Raw genomic sequence first — 13992 nt, 5'->3', positions numbered from 1 at the left:
GCTGGAGTGGGGCATCCTCCGTGGGGCATCCAGGCAGCTGGCTACAGTCAGGAGGTCATCTAGTGAACAAAATCCCTTTTTAATCTTACCCAGAAAAGTTGGTCTGTGGTCACGCTCCTGGGCGATCTTCTCCCGTGCCTGAAAAAGAAGTGGGGATCCCATAAAGGGGAGACTGCTGAGAAAAGGAAGAGGAAACAGACTGGAGGGAGGGGGAGATATTTTAAAAAACTGGAGCAATCTGTGTGGATTTGACGAGTTATCTGTGTTCGTATTCAGTGCCATCCCTCACTGTACCTAGATGAATCCCTCTCACCTGCAGGTCCTGGTTCCTGTCCTCTGCCTGGCTGAGGAGGAAGCCTTCTGCCAGGGCCACCGCCTGGGAACTGGTCTCCGGCCCGCACTCCCTCACCCAGCTCTCCATCTCCGGGGGCAGGACGGCCAGGAACTGCTCCAGGATCACCAGGTCCAGCATCTCCCTCTTGCTGCGCCTCTCCGGCTTCAGCCACTGGCGGCAAAGGCGGTGGAGTCGGCTGCAGACCTCCCGGGGCCCCTCCGCCTCCTGGTAGCCGAACTGCCGGAACAGCTGGCCCTGCACATCTGGAGGGAGGACGCTGTCCTCCAGGTTCTTCTGCACAGCTCCTTCACACAGCTCCCTTCTGCTCCCAGCATCAAGGCCTTTTCCTGATTCAGGGACAGGTGAGTCTGGCTCTCCCCTCATCCTCCCTCCCTCTCCAAACAGCCTTCACCTCCGCCACTGGATGGCCTTCCTCCTCTGCCAGATTCTTCTTTAAAGGCAAGTGCCAGTTCTGTGACCCCCTGCAATGTCAAGAGTGATTTTTGGATTGAAATTTTGGAATGAAGCAGCCCTGATCCAGCCTTGGCAGGGTAGAAATTTGATAAATAAGTAAATAAATTTTATGTTTGTGTGTGTGTGTACACACGTACAAATACATATATATATGACATCTGCAACTGAAGAAGTGAGCTCTGATTAATGAAAGCTGATGCTAGAATCAAGGGTGATAGTCTTCTGGCGCTCTCTTTTGTTATGCTCAAATGAATGAAGAAGTAGCAGGAGGGAGCAAGTAGTGTAGTGGTTAGAATGTCAGCTTAGCTCTGGGAGACCCAGGTTTGAATCTCCACTCTGCCACAAAAGCTGGGTGGGTGACCTTGGCCAGGCACACACCCTCAGGCTAACATAGCTTTACAGGATTGTTGTGAGGATAAACTGGAGAAAGGCTGAATGTGGCAAAAACCACCATAGGAAGAAAAGTGAGTTATAAATGATATTAGTAAAGAAAGTCCACCAAGCCACAGAAGGCACCCGGAAAAGAAGATTTGCTGGCAAGAGTAAAAAAGGTGGAACTGCATCTTTAGTAAGCCATAGCTGAGTGGAGAGGGGAACCCTCCAAAAACCCAAGTTTACTCTTCCACACCACACCTGCACCACAAGAATGTCAGGCTAGCCCTGACCTGGAAAGCCCAGGCAAACCCGATCTCATCAGATCTCGGAAACGAAGCACAGCTGACCCTATTGGGATATATGTCTGTGTAGTGAGGTAGCAAGCTGTTACAACATGTGTATAGATCAGGAAGATCTAAGTGCCTAATTCTTAGCTGTCATGCTAACTGGCTAACACTGTTACAGCCGCCAGGTGTTAAACGAGCAGGTGCTACCCCTTGTGGTCATTAGGAGTAGGTAATTAGTTTGCCCTGATGTTCATTGGCTGTGTGTTGTATATAATGTCTAAGCTTGATAAGCCAAATGGGAGACATAGCTCTCTCCAACCGAGGTATGTTATGCTGTGTAACAGTCTGTATGTTCTCTGTATATAGTTACCATTATTGCACTATAAACTTTCTGCCTTTCACCACCAGTTGGTCTCCAGGCTTCTTATTTACTGCACCCAATAGACCCTGGCAAGTATTTGGATGGAAGACCTCCAGAGAATACCAGGGTCAGCAGGCAGAGGCAAGCGACCAAGCCACTTCTATGAACATCCTCCCTGCCCCAGAGGTTGCCTGCCATGACTTCCAAACATGGGACATGCACACTCATTCTCTCTCTCACACACAATGCAAAAATACAAAAGAAGAAGAAGAAAGAGTGCCAGGCTGAGGGCAAGAATTACAAGAAAATGCCAAAAGATGGGCCATTTTTGCGAGAGCTTGGAGACAGCCGAACAACGCAGAGATTTTAAAAAAGCAGAATGCGCATATACCACATTTTTACGGGAAGAATCCAGCTCTCCTCCTTCCAGTGAAGAGGAGCTTCCAGATAGCGAGTGGAGGAACTCTTTGAAAAATGGGAGTCCGCTGCTTAATAATCTTAAGGAATTATTGCTAAACCATAGACTCTGGGAGGCAAGTGGTGCAGGAGCCTCAGGAACGCCTCAAACATGACGGCCACCCCTCTGCACGATTCTCCTGTCCAAACTGGGGAGATGTTTTGCAAAGAAAATATTCTTTTATGCTTACCTATTTTTTAAAATATCTGCCGGTACGGCCCCGTCCGTCCTTCGCCCCACTGGCATTAGCCAATCAGAATGCACTTGGCTCAGGAAGTGACTGAAGCAAGTGTGGCCTTTTCGGTCGATGCTTCTCTAGGAATGGAGACTCTGTCCAATTAACCCTTAGACTGACGCTCTACACGGGGCAAAAAGGACCTCTTCCTGGCGTCGCCCTGCCCGAGGGCGCATCTGACTGTTCCCGCAGCAAGCGCCCCCTCCGATTTCCCTGCGAAGTGCAGCAAACGAGAAGCCAGGATTCGACCTCCTTTTCCATTCCCAGCCTCAGCTCATTCTTGTCTCTCACTTTCTAAGGAGGAGTCCTGTCCTGAGGTGCAGAAAGGGAGGGGGGGAGGCAGCTAGGATGAAGTCACGGGATGCAAAGGAATCCCTCTGTATAAGTTGGGAAAATACCATCTACTGTTCCTAAGAATTGCGTGGAGGATGCGGAGAAGTTTCTGGCTGGGCTCACTGGCTTGAGCAACTTAGAACATTTCCCATGCAGTGGCTGTGCTGCTCCCTCCCAAGAGAAGACTTTGTTCTGGTGTGTGTGGCTTGAGTGTGTGGGGGGTGCCATCTACCCTGCAAGAGTCGGTCCAGCGTCACAGCTCAGGAGTATCTTCTGCAGACTGTGGGAAAGGGAAAAGAGGCTACTGCCCACTTGGCCTTCTCTGCTTGTTTCTGGGTTGCCAACTTCCAGGTGGAGACTGAAGATCTCCTGGCATGAAGATTGATCTCCAGACTACAGAGATCAGTTCCCCTGGAGAAAACCGCTTCTGTGGAAGGTAGACTCTATGGCATTATACTCCACTGAGGTCCCTCCTCAAAGTCCACCCGCAGATCTCCAGGAATTCCCCAACCCAGACTTGGCAACCATGCTTTCTTGCCCCTAAGGTGTGATCCTGAGCTGTATACACACCAAATTCTATTCCATAAAAATCGCTTTGAAGATGTGGAGAAGCTTCTGGCCTGTCTCAATGGTTTGAGCTACTTACAGCAGTTCCCAGGCATTGACTATGCTCCTGCTTTCCAGGAGACATTTTTGTTCCAGGAGACATTTTGCTCTGGGCCGATATTTTACAGATACTCTTCCAAGCCCTGGAATCACGTGTGGTGGAAAGGTGGGCCAACAGCTATTCAAGAGGGAGGCCTATAGAAAACTGATATAAATAAGGCTGTCCCAAGGAGGGAGTGTTCTTCTCCCAGGAACTGAGAGGCAGAGCATCCCTTGTACACCATCAAGACGAAAATGTGTCTTGATTTGCAGGGGGGGGGGAGGGAGGCTTTCCTATCGTCCCCCTAGATGTGCATGGGAGGGGGTCGGGCTTCAAGTTCTGTGAATCCCCAGTTCTTCCCTGTGCACAACTTCTTCTTGGTCTGTCATTCTAAGGGTGTGACTGAAAGGCTGATGTAGCACCTCTGGGGAAGCTAAGAACATCTCTGTCTGGTCAGGGTCCACCTGAGAATGCTCTAGGGCTGCCTGTTCCTACAGTCACATGGGGACTGGACATCTCCCGTCCAGTGTTCCCTCTAAGCTGAGTTAGTGGGAGCTAGCTCACAGTTTTTTAGCCTCTGGCTCACACAGTTTTTGTCTTCATTCAGGAAAGATAGCTCCAGAGCAAACTATGCAGCAGCTAAACTGCTCACTCCCAACTTTAATGCCAGTAGCTCACAAAGTAGAATTTTTGCCCACAAGACTCCACAGCTTAGAGGGAACATTGCTCCCGTCCCATTCTGGGATAATTTTGAGTAGGGGATTCGAAAGACCTCATCCTGAGACTTCAGCAGGGAAACTGATCAAGCGTGGAGATCTTGGAGTTGTAGTAGATAACTCACTGAAAAAGTCGAGACAGTGTGTGACTGCAATAAAGAAGGCCAATGCTATGCTGGGGATTATTAGGAAGGGTATTGAAAACAGATCAGCCAATATCATAATGCCCCTATATAAATCAATGGTGAGACCTCATTTGGAATACTGTGTGCAGTTCTGGTCACCACACCTTAAAAAGGATATTGTAGCTTTGGAAAAAGTGCAGAAAAGGGCAACTCGAATGATAAAAGGGTTGGAACACTTTCCCTATGAGGAAAGGTTAAAGTGCTTGGGGCTCTTTAGCTTGGAGAAATGATGACTGAGGGGTGACATGATCGAGGTTTACAAGATTATGCATGGGAAAGAGCAGGTAGAGAAAGAGGTACTTTTCTCCCTGTCTCACAATACAAGAACTCGTGGGCACTCCATGAAACTGCAGAGCGGTCGGGTTAGAACGGATAAAAGGAAGTACTTCTTCACCCAAAGAGTGATTAACACATGGAATTCACTGCCACAGGAAGTGGTGGCGGCTACAAGCATGGACGGCTTCAAAAGGGAATTGGATAAGCATATGGAGCAGAGGTCCATCAGTGGCTATTAGGCACAAGGTATAGCTAGGGGCTCTGGGGCAAGTGATGCTCTGTCTTCTTGGTGCTTGGGGGGGGTCCACAGTGGGAGGGCTTCTAATGTCCCGGCCCCACAGGTGGACCTCCTGATGGCACCTGGTATTTCTGGCCACTGTGTGACACAGAGTGTTGGACTGGATGGGCCTTTGGCCTGATCCAACATTGGCGTCTCTTATGTTCTTATGTTCGGCTGACAGAAGATGGCAGCTGTCAAACGGGGCATGTTCGGCTATTGAAAGAGTTTGTCATAAAGTTCCTGGCTTCTCTGTTTGTAGAAGGGTTGCCAGCCCTCCTGGACCAGCTGGGTGTTGATGGGGATTGATCTGGAAGTTACGGCCGTGCTGTACAGCGCCAAAGCAGGACTTCTACCACTGAGCAATGGCCCTGGAGAAAACGGCTGCTTTGGAGAGTAGACTCTGTGGTTTAACATCCATTCTCAGGACCCCCCCCCCCAAAAAAAAAACCCCTGTTTCCTCCATAGGTTCTACCCCCAAATCTCCAAGGATTTCCCACTCTGGAGTTGGCACCCCTACTCCCACTCATAAGCCTGGGACTTTGCCATAGATTTTTGCTCTGGGCCGATATTTTACAGATACTCTTCCAAGCCCTGGAATCACGTGTGGTGGTAAGGTGGGCCAACAGCTATTCAAGAAAACTGATATAAATAAGGCTGTCCCAAGGAGGGAGTGTTCTTCTCCCAGGAGCTGAGAGGCAGAGCATCCCTTGTACACCATCAAGATGAAAGGCTGTTATCTTCTATGCTGTTGTAACCTTTCTGAAACTTAAGGACCACCTACTCCCATGTTTGTTTATTTTATTTAAAACATTTACATGCCACCTTTCCACCCAACAAGGGTCCCCAAGGCATCAAACAAGAAAGCATTAAAACACAGCAAATTAACCTACCTGATCACTCAGCTACACGGGTAGAAACCCGAGAAAGGGCCTTCTCCGCCATGGCACCCAAACTTTGGAACTCTCTGCGAAGGGAAATTCATCTGCCTCTCTCTGTTATTGCCCTCCACCAGTGTGTGTTGTATCAATGATATTTCACCCTTCAGTATCTCCATCCTGTGTGGTTTAAGAGCATTCCAGGGGGACATGATGGAGTTCTTCCCTCAAGCACTGCAGCCACAGCACACTTAGAGTGCCCAAATGTCAACATGAGTGATCCAGAAGTTATGATGGCCCTCTTGTGCCATAGAAACAGGGCCGGCTCCAGGTGTTTCTGCGCCCTAGGCGAGGATGCCTTGTGGCGCCCTTTCAGTGCAGATGCCAACCTCCCGGTGGGGCCTGAAGACCTCCCAGCTGGCCGCCTCCTTGCCTGCCCTCTCCTACCCCCGGAACTTCGCCCTGCTGGCCCTCCTTGCCCTGCTGGGCCTGGCCGTGCTGCCCACCCGGTGACATGCTGTGAGTCTGCATTTAAATTTTTTTTTAAGGACGGGGAGGGGAGGGGGGCCCAAGTGACTTGTTTTCTGCCGGGGCAGCTTTGCAAAGCCCGACCTGACTTCGGCATCTGGGTGGGAAGGGAAAGGAATAGCGGGGGTGGCGTGTGTGGGGGGGATCATTGCAGTGGCTTCGGCCCTGAAAGCGCGGGGAAGGCGCCCAGCGGTGCAGGGGAGGCTCACATGGCTGCCCCCACAGCCCCATTTCTGCTTTCCCCCTCGGGGGTGGACAGGCCGCCCCGAGGCAAGCCAAGGGAAGCAGCATGCTGGCTCATGGCCGCCCTTCATGAGCCAGCCGCCCGGCTGAGCCACATGCGAGAGCCGCCTTTCTCAGCGCTGGGCGCTCGCCGCCTGCATTCGGGCGCTTACATAAGCCGGGCGCGCCTGGAGCTTGGTGGAGGGGGGGGCAGCCGCCCGCGAGAGAGTGCAGCCCGGCTCCAGCTTTGGGAAGGCAGAGGGGAAAGGAAATTCGACCCCAAACCGGAACAGTCCCAGGAGTCCCTGGCTTCAGTGGGGCGACAGCGGGGTGGCGGGGCAGAGGCCGCCCTCCTGCAATGTGTGCTGCAATGGGTGCGCGCGGGCTTTGGGGGGGGACAGTTCAGTGCCCCCATCCAGGGTCCGGCGCTCTAGGCGAATGCCTAGTTCGCCTAGTGGGTGAGCCGGCCCTGCATAGAAAGCAGGTGATCTACCGCTGAGTCAAGGTCCCTCTGCTTGTGGAGCGGACTGTGATGCAAGGGAGAGGGAAGGTGCTCTGAAATACCTCTTCGGTATCCCGAACGCTGGGAACAATGCTTTTTCCTGGGGAAGAGAGTAATGAAATGCTCACGTTGCCCAGAAAGCCAAGGTTGGTTTCATGCTGGGAGATTACCATTTGCCCTGCTGCCAGAGAAGAACAAGAGCGATTGCTTTTTGGGATGCCAGTTTGGTAGTGGTTAAGAGTGTGGCCTCTAATCTGGGAGAAGAAGAGGAGATTGGATTTATACCCTGACCTTCACTACCTGAAGGAGTCTCAGAGCAGTTAACAATCTCCTTTCCCTTCCCCTCTCCACAACAGACACCCTGTGAGGTAGGTGGGGCTGAAAGAGCTCTTTCAAGAACAGCTCGTGAGAGAACAGCTCTGAAAGAACTTGTAACTGACCCAAGGACACACCAACAGTTATATGTGGAGGAGTGGGGAATCAGACCCAGCCCTAAAGATAAGAGTCCACGCTCCTAATTACTACACCAAACTGGCTGTAACCACCACACCTACCTGAACCAGGTTTGATTCCCCACGCCTCCACAGGCAGCTGCTTCCTCAGAGAGCTGATACTCTTTCAGCTGTGAAATCAAAATATAACCTAACAATTCTCCTCAGACAGTTTTCCAAATCCAGTCACCCCATGAACATGTTGCTCTTTCTGTCGACGCTTCTACAATACTCTACAATACTGAAGCGTCTGCTCTCCTCCCGTGAGCCCTCTTTGGGACATAACCTCCAGGTCGTAGCTGGAGATCTCCCGCCAGGGCTCTACTGGTAGCAGGAGCTCCTTTGCATATTAGGCCACACACCCCTAGTGTAGCCAATCCTCCAAGAGCTTACAGTAGCCCCAGTAAGAAGAGCTCTGTAAGCTCTTGGAGGATTGGCTACACTAGGGGTGTGTGGCCTAATATGCAAAGGAGCTCCTGCTACCAGTAGAGCCCTGTGACTCCCGCTATTACAACTGACCTCCAGGCAGCAGAGGTCAGTCCACCTGGATGAAATGGCCGCTTTGGAAGGTGGGACTCCTGTGGCATCATAGCCCACTGAAGCCCCTCCCTTCCCCAAACCCCACCCTCTTCAGGCTCCACCCCAAAAATCTCCAGGTGTTTCCCAACCCGGAGCTGGCAACCCCTAGCTGGCGAGCACCTGGAGGGTGCTCCTTGCCACCATGAGGGACGTGGTGAAGGGATCGGTGCACATTGAGAGGTCGCTGGGGGACCTGTTGTAGGTGCTTTGGGGCCCCCCTCAACACCAAACGCACTGGCACCTCCTCCTGCTCTGACGCCAACAGGGGTGGTGTGAGGGGTGCCCTAGGCGGTGTGGGCGACCTGCTGGACAGCATGACCACCAGTGAGTGGCAGTGTTCCCTCTAAGCTGAGTTAGTGTGAGCCAGCTCACAGTTTCTTAGCTTCCGCCTCACGCATTTTGGTCTTCGCTCAGGAAGGAGGGCTCCAGAGCAAACTCATTCATGCAGTAGCCAAATTGCTCACTCACAACTTTAATGCCAGTAGCTCACATAAGTAGAATTTCTGCTCACAAGACTCTGCAGCTTAGAGGAAACATTGGTGAGTGGAGGTACCCACTAATGCACCGACTGCCAATGACAAACCCCCCCCCCCAAGCCCCTTCCCTTTCTGGGCTTTGGCTGCCCTTTACTCCGTCTGGGCAGGGGGCTGGTTTGGGATGTCAGTGAGGGGTGTGGTGGGTGACTGGCTCATCCCACCCCGTGCCTACTGATCCAATTGGTTCTTGATGCCCTGTCCATCAAAGCCCCACTGCCTTGCCAAAATGCTACCACGGTAGCACCAACATACCAACCTCCCCACAAAAAACACAATTTTTCTGCAAGCTGTGACATAAGCTAGGGAATAGACTAGCGGAGCCATAGTTATGTCATGGCTAGTCGCCACAGTGCAAGCGTGGCACAGGATTGCTCTGTTCGATAGCTTGCAAACATTTAAGCTTAATTCAATAGCTAAATGGAAAATACACAATATGGATACACATGATCATTTCATTACAGCCAATACTATCACTGATTTCCAAGAAGTTTATTAAAGTAATGGTAGTATTCACTGGTTTGGATATTTGCAGCTTAGGGGGTTTTTGAGCAGGTTGTATGCATACTGGCTCACATACAAAAAGATGGGGTATGATGTTTGCTCTTGTGATTAGTTCATCCAGTATAACTGCTGCTGTTCTGGCAGAGTCAAACTATAATGAAATATGGTGAATGGAGCAGGTGGGGCAGAGAATCTAGTCCTAAAAATAATACTAATAGTCTGTGACACCCCTCCATAAGATGTGTTAACAGGGTAGGACAAATAACTCACATTTTATAGTAGCTTGTATTCCAGATATGTTAGCTGAGAACTGAACATGCCTTAAGAACATAACAACATAAGAGAAGCCAATGCTGGATCAGGCCAATGGCCCATCCAGTCCAACACTCTGTCACACAGTGGCCAAAAATACCAGGTGCCATCTGGAGGTCCACCAGTGGGCCAGGACATTAGAAGCCCCCCCACTGTTGCCCCCCCCCCCAAGCACCAAGAATTCAGAGCATCCCTTGCCCCAGACCGAGAGTTCGTATCTATACCTCGTGGCTAATAGCCACTGATGGACCTCTGCTCCATATGTTTATCCAAATGTTATGCCTTAACCAATGCTGATAAAACAGCTGTATAATATGGGCCTGATTTAGCACAAGAACTCCAGATGATGATGCCTGTAAGGTTGGGCTTTAGGGTTAAGAGCTTGAAATACTAGAAATGTTTGTATGATTTCTCTCCTGTGTGAATTCTTTGATGCGAAACAAAGCTTAGCATTTATACATTTTCTCCCCTGTGCAAATTCTTACATGTAGCTTAAGATATACTTTTTGAGTGAAGCTCTTTCCACAATTCAAGCATTATGTGGTCCCTCTCTGCCCCTGATGTGGATTTGTAGATGAGCAGTTAGGCTGTCACTCCGAGGAAAGCTCTTTCCACACTTCAAGCATTTATATGGTTTCTCCCCTGTGTGGATTCGTCGATGGGTGGTAAGCTGTGAACTTCGAGCAAAGTTCTTTCCGCACTCCAAGCATTTATATGGTTTCTCCCCTGTGTGGATTCGTCGATGGGCAGTAAGCTGTGAACTCCGAGCAAAGCTCTTTCCACAGTCCAAGCATTTATATGGTTTCTCTCCTGTGTGGATTCGCTGATGGCGAGTAAGCTGTGAATTCTGAGCAAAGCTCTTTCCACATTCCAAACATCTATATGGTTTCTCTCCAGTGTGGATACGTTCATGGAGAGTAAGCTTTGCACTCCGAGCAAAGCTCTTTCCACACACCAAGCACTTATATGGTTTCTCCCCAGTGTGGATACGTTGATGGGTACTACGCTGTGAACTCTGAGCAAAGCACTTGCCACACTCCAGGCATTTATACGGCTTCTCCCCAGTGTGGATACGCTGATGCTGTGTAAGCTGTGAATTTCCAGTAAAGCTCTTTTCACAATCCAAGCATTTATATGGCTTCTCCCCAGTGTGCATACGTTCATGGACCCTAAGCATTGTTCTCCAAGCAAAGCTCTTCCCGCACTGAAAGCATTTATATGGTTTCTCCCCAGTGTGGACACGCTGATGGGCCTTAAGCTCTGTACTAAGAGCAAAGCTCTTTTCACAATGCAAGCATTTATGTGGTTTCTCTCCAGTGTGGATACGTTGATGGGTAATACGCTGTGAACTCTGAGCAAAGCTCTTTCCACATTCGAGGCATTTATATGGCTTCTCCCCAGTGTGGATTCTTCGATGAACAGACAGGGTGTCTTTCCGAGAAAAGCTCTTTCCACACTGCAAGCATGTATAGGATTTCTCCTTTGTGTGGCTTTGGTGATGAACAGCATGGATGAAATTCTGAGCAGAGCTCCTTCCAGACTCCAACCATTTATGAGTTTGCTCCCCTGTGTTAATTCTTCGGTGTCTATCAGCACATTCATCACTCTCTAGAATAAAAAGAAAATACAGGTATGACTTTTATGCAAAAGTGAAATGAAGTAAAGAAAGCTATCAATTTTCTGTACACTGGCAGGACAGAAATCATTTGATGGGGAAACAAATCCTGCCCTGTATTCATCAGCTGCTGATTCTTCCTTGGAGGGTAGTTCCATCAGAGAAAAGGTACACCAGTGGAACCTCCTTGTTTAGAGGCAGCATCTACCTGAAGAGGGATGCGTTGGATCTGCCCCTCTTCTTGTGAACGTTTTAGGGGCTCTAGGTGGCCACTGTGGGGAATGGGAAATGGACTAGATGGTGTCTCCCAAACAGTTTCCTGTATTCAGGTACAGAACTGAACTGCATTCACTGGACAGTGAGTTAGGAGCAGAGGTTTATACCCTCACAGCAGAGTAGTTTCCAGCCCACAAGGTACATTTGGCCTCCCAAGTCCTATGTTCTCTGGCTCTGATGCAGAGGTGAGTCAGGTGGCGACTAGAGACTGTGTATTTGCAGTGATGGCCCCGCACTTGGGGAACGTCCCCCATTTGAAGCTCACCTGGAGTTCACCTTCCTATAGAGCCAGGTCCAAACATTTATTTCCACCTGGGCTTTAACAGACTTAGAGGGCTATTATTTTAACTGTTTTATGGTTAGAAGACCATAAAAGAATTAAAACAATAGACCTCTTCTAAGGTGAGGACTGCTTTGGGAGATTTCCCATGCAACTCAGTGACTGTTTTACACTCTTCTTGCACTCCTGGCTTTTTAAATTGATCATTTGTGGAAGAATTTAGGATTTTCTGGTACTGTTTTGTTTTCTGAACCACCTTGAGCAGGTCTGCAGAGAGGCAGCATATAAATAAAGCAGTGTTTCTGAAAGCCAAGCACACTTATAAACGTTCCCCTCCCCCAACACCACCACAGGTACAAACAAGCCAGCATTTGTTCCCTCTTTTATCTTCTCTCTCACACTTGAGAAAGCTTTCCTGGCCACTCTTGGGCTGCTGCCTCCTGAGAAATCCCCGCATTGTCCTGCTGGTGACATTTAGCCCAAGTGGAGCCCTACCCGAATGCACCAGAGAAAGGAGGAGGAAGAGAATGAGGAGGAAGAGGAAGAGGAGGAAGAAAAGGAAGAAGAAGAGTTGGATTTATACCCTGCCCTTCACTTGGAGTCTCAGAGTGGCTTACAATCTCCTTTTCTTCCTCTCCCCACAACAGCCACCCTGTGAGGTAGGTGGGGCTGAGAGAGCTCTGAGATGAAAGAATAGCTCTGAGAAAACTGTGACTGGCTCAAGGCTACATGTGGAGAAGTGGGGAGTCAAACCCGGCTCTCCAGATTAGAGTCCAATGCTCTTAACCACTATACCAAACTGGCAGATACCTGCTCCTTGCACTGTGGGTATGGAAACAGGTTTGGGAACCAGAAGTCCTCCTTTCGGGGGGGGGGGGGAACAGACTGGGGACTTCTAGATGTTCCAACTCTAAGAAATGTTAAGATTTTTAAACAAGGCTATCTGACCCCCAGCCACTCACAATGGCAAGAAGGAGGAACCAAAAATTTTAACCTCCTGAATAAAATATGCAAGGGGAGGGGGTACTGCTGGGATCCAGTAGGATCTGTCTTCTGATCCTGCTGGTAGCCTAAAGTGGAGAAGAAGGGAGCAGGAAACTTCAGCAAGGGAAGGGAAGCCCTGGCCTACATAGAGCCATCGGGTTTCAGGGTCTTTATCCCTCTAAAGGAAAGCAGGATCTGACATCACAGTATGGCACCACCTCCCCTAGTGACAGTCTCCATTGGAAGAGCCCTACCAGGGTCCTTATTTGTGGTGGCGGGAAGTGCCTTCAAGTCACAGCTGATTTATGGTGACTCCATAGGGTTCGAGGCAAGAGACGCTCAGAGGTGGTTTGCCATTGCCGGCCTCTACATAGCGACCCTGGAATTCCTTAGTGTTCTCCCACCCAAGTATTAACCAGGACCAAACCTGCTCAGAGAGCTGAAGAGATTGGACTAGCCCGGGTCTTCCAGATCAGACTTGGGGTCCTTCTTGGAAGGCATCACTTCTGCTTCCGGCATCTGTCAATCAAGAGAAAGGAGAGCCTTACCCAGAGAGGCCACGTTCTGAGAGTTCTCCGCCATGACTTCCTGTTGAAGCCTCCTTTGGTCCGGATCCAGCAGGGCCCACTCCTCCTCGGTGAAATGAACAGACACCTCCTCCAAGGTCACCAGAGTCTGAAAAGAGAAGCAAACAAACTCCTCTGTCTTCACAGATAATCTTCCCCTTCTAAGAGCAATTCAAAGGGTCTATAATAAGATGCTGACATTCAGGATTCAAACCTCCATTTTCATTTTTTATCCATTGAGCAGCACAGATAGCAGCCATGGGGAAGAGATAAAGAGAGATTCTCCCTAGCCTAGGGGCAGTGAGGAGAGGCACCCGGGGGCATGACCCATAGTTCCACACTTACCCGATCAGGCTGCATGGAAGCTGCTTTCTGTGTGCCACAAAGAGATGGCAAAGAATGTATGGCAACACCTGGAAGGATAAGAAGGAAAATGGAAGGCATTCTATAATTTCCAAGTACTTTGCAATTCAGCGAATAAGGTACTCCCTGTCTTGGCTCACAACTGGAACCAATGCTCCCTCTAAGCCGTGGAGTCTTGTGAGCAAAAATTCTACTTTGTGAGCTACTGGCATGAAAGTTGTGAGCGAGCGATTGTGGCTCCTGCATAAATTAGTTTACTCTGGAGCCATCCTTCCTGAGCTAAGACAAAAATGTGTGAGCCGAAGGCTAAAAAAACTTTGGGCTAGCTCACACTAACTCAGCTTAGAGGGAACACTGATTGGAACTATCCTTGCATTCTTATTTCAGATCATTTTTTGCTTCC

At 49.7% G+C, this 13992-nt stretch overlaps 1 pseudogene; it reads right to left on the bottom strand.

Moving 5' to 3' along the window:
* The window catches only part of LOC107113367, a 50560-nt pseudogene extending 36928 nt beyond the window's left edge, over nucleotides 1–13632 (bottom strand).
* Between the last annotated feature and the right edge of the window lie 360 nt (nucleotides 13633–13992).

This window comes from Gekko japonicus, unplaced genomic scaffold (genome assembly GCF_001447785.1).
Source record: "Gekko japonicus isolate JY-2015 unplaced genomic scaffold, Gekko_japonicus_V1.1 scaffold1614, whole genome shotgun sequence".
NCBI lineage: Eukaryota > Metazoa > Chordata > Lepidosauria > Squamata > Gekkonidae > Gekko > Gekko japonicus.
The sequence above is the reverse complement of the archived record's forward strand: the minus strand, read 5'-3'. Positions and strand labels throughout refer to the sequence as shown.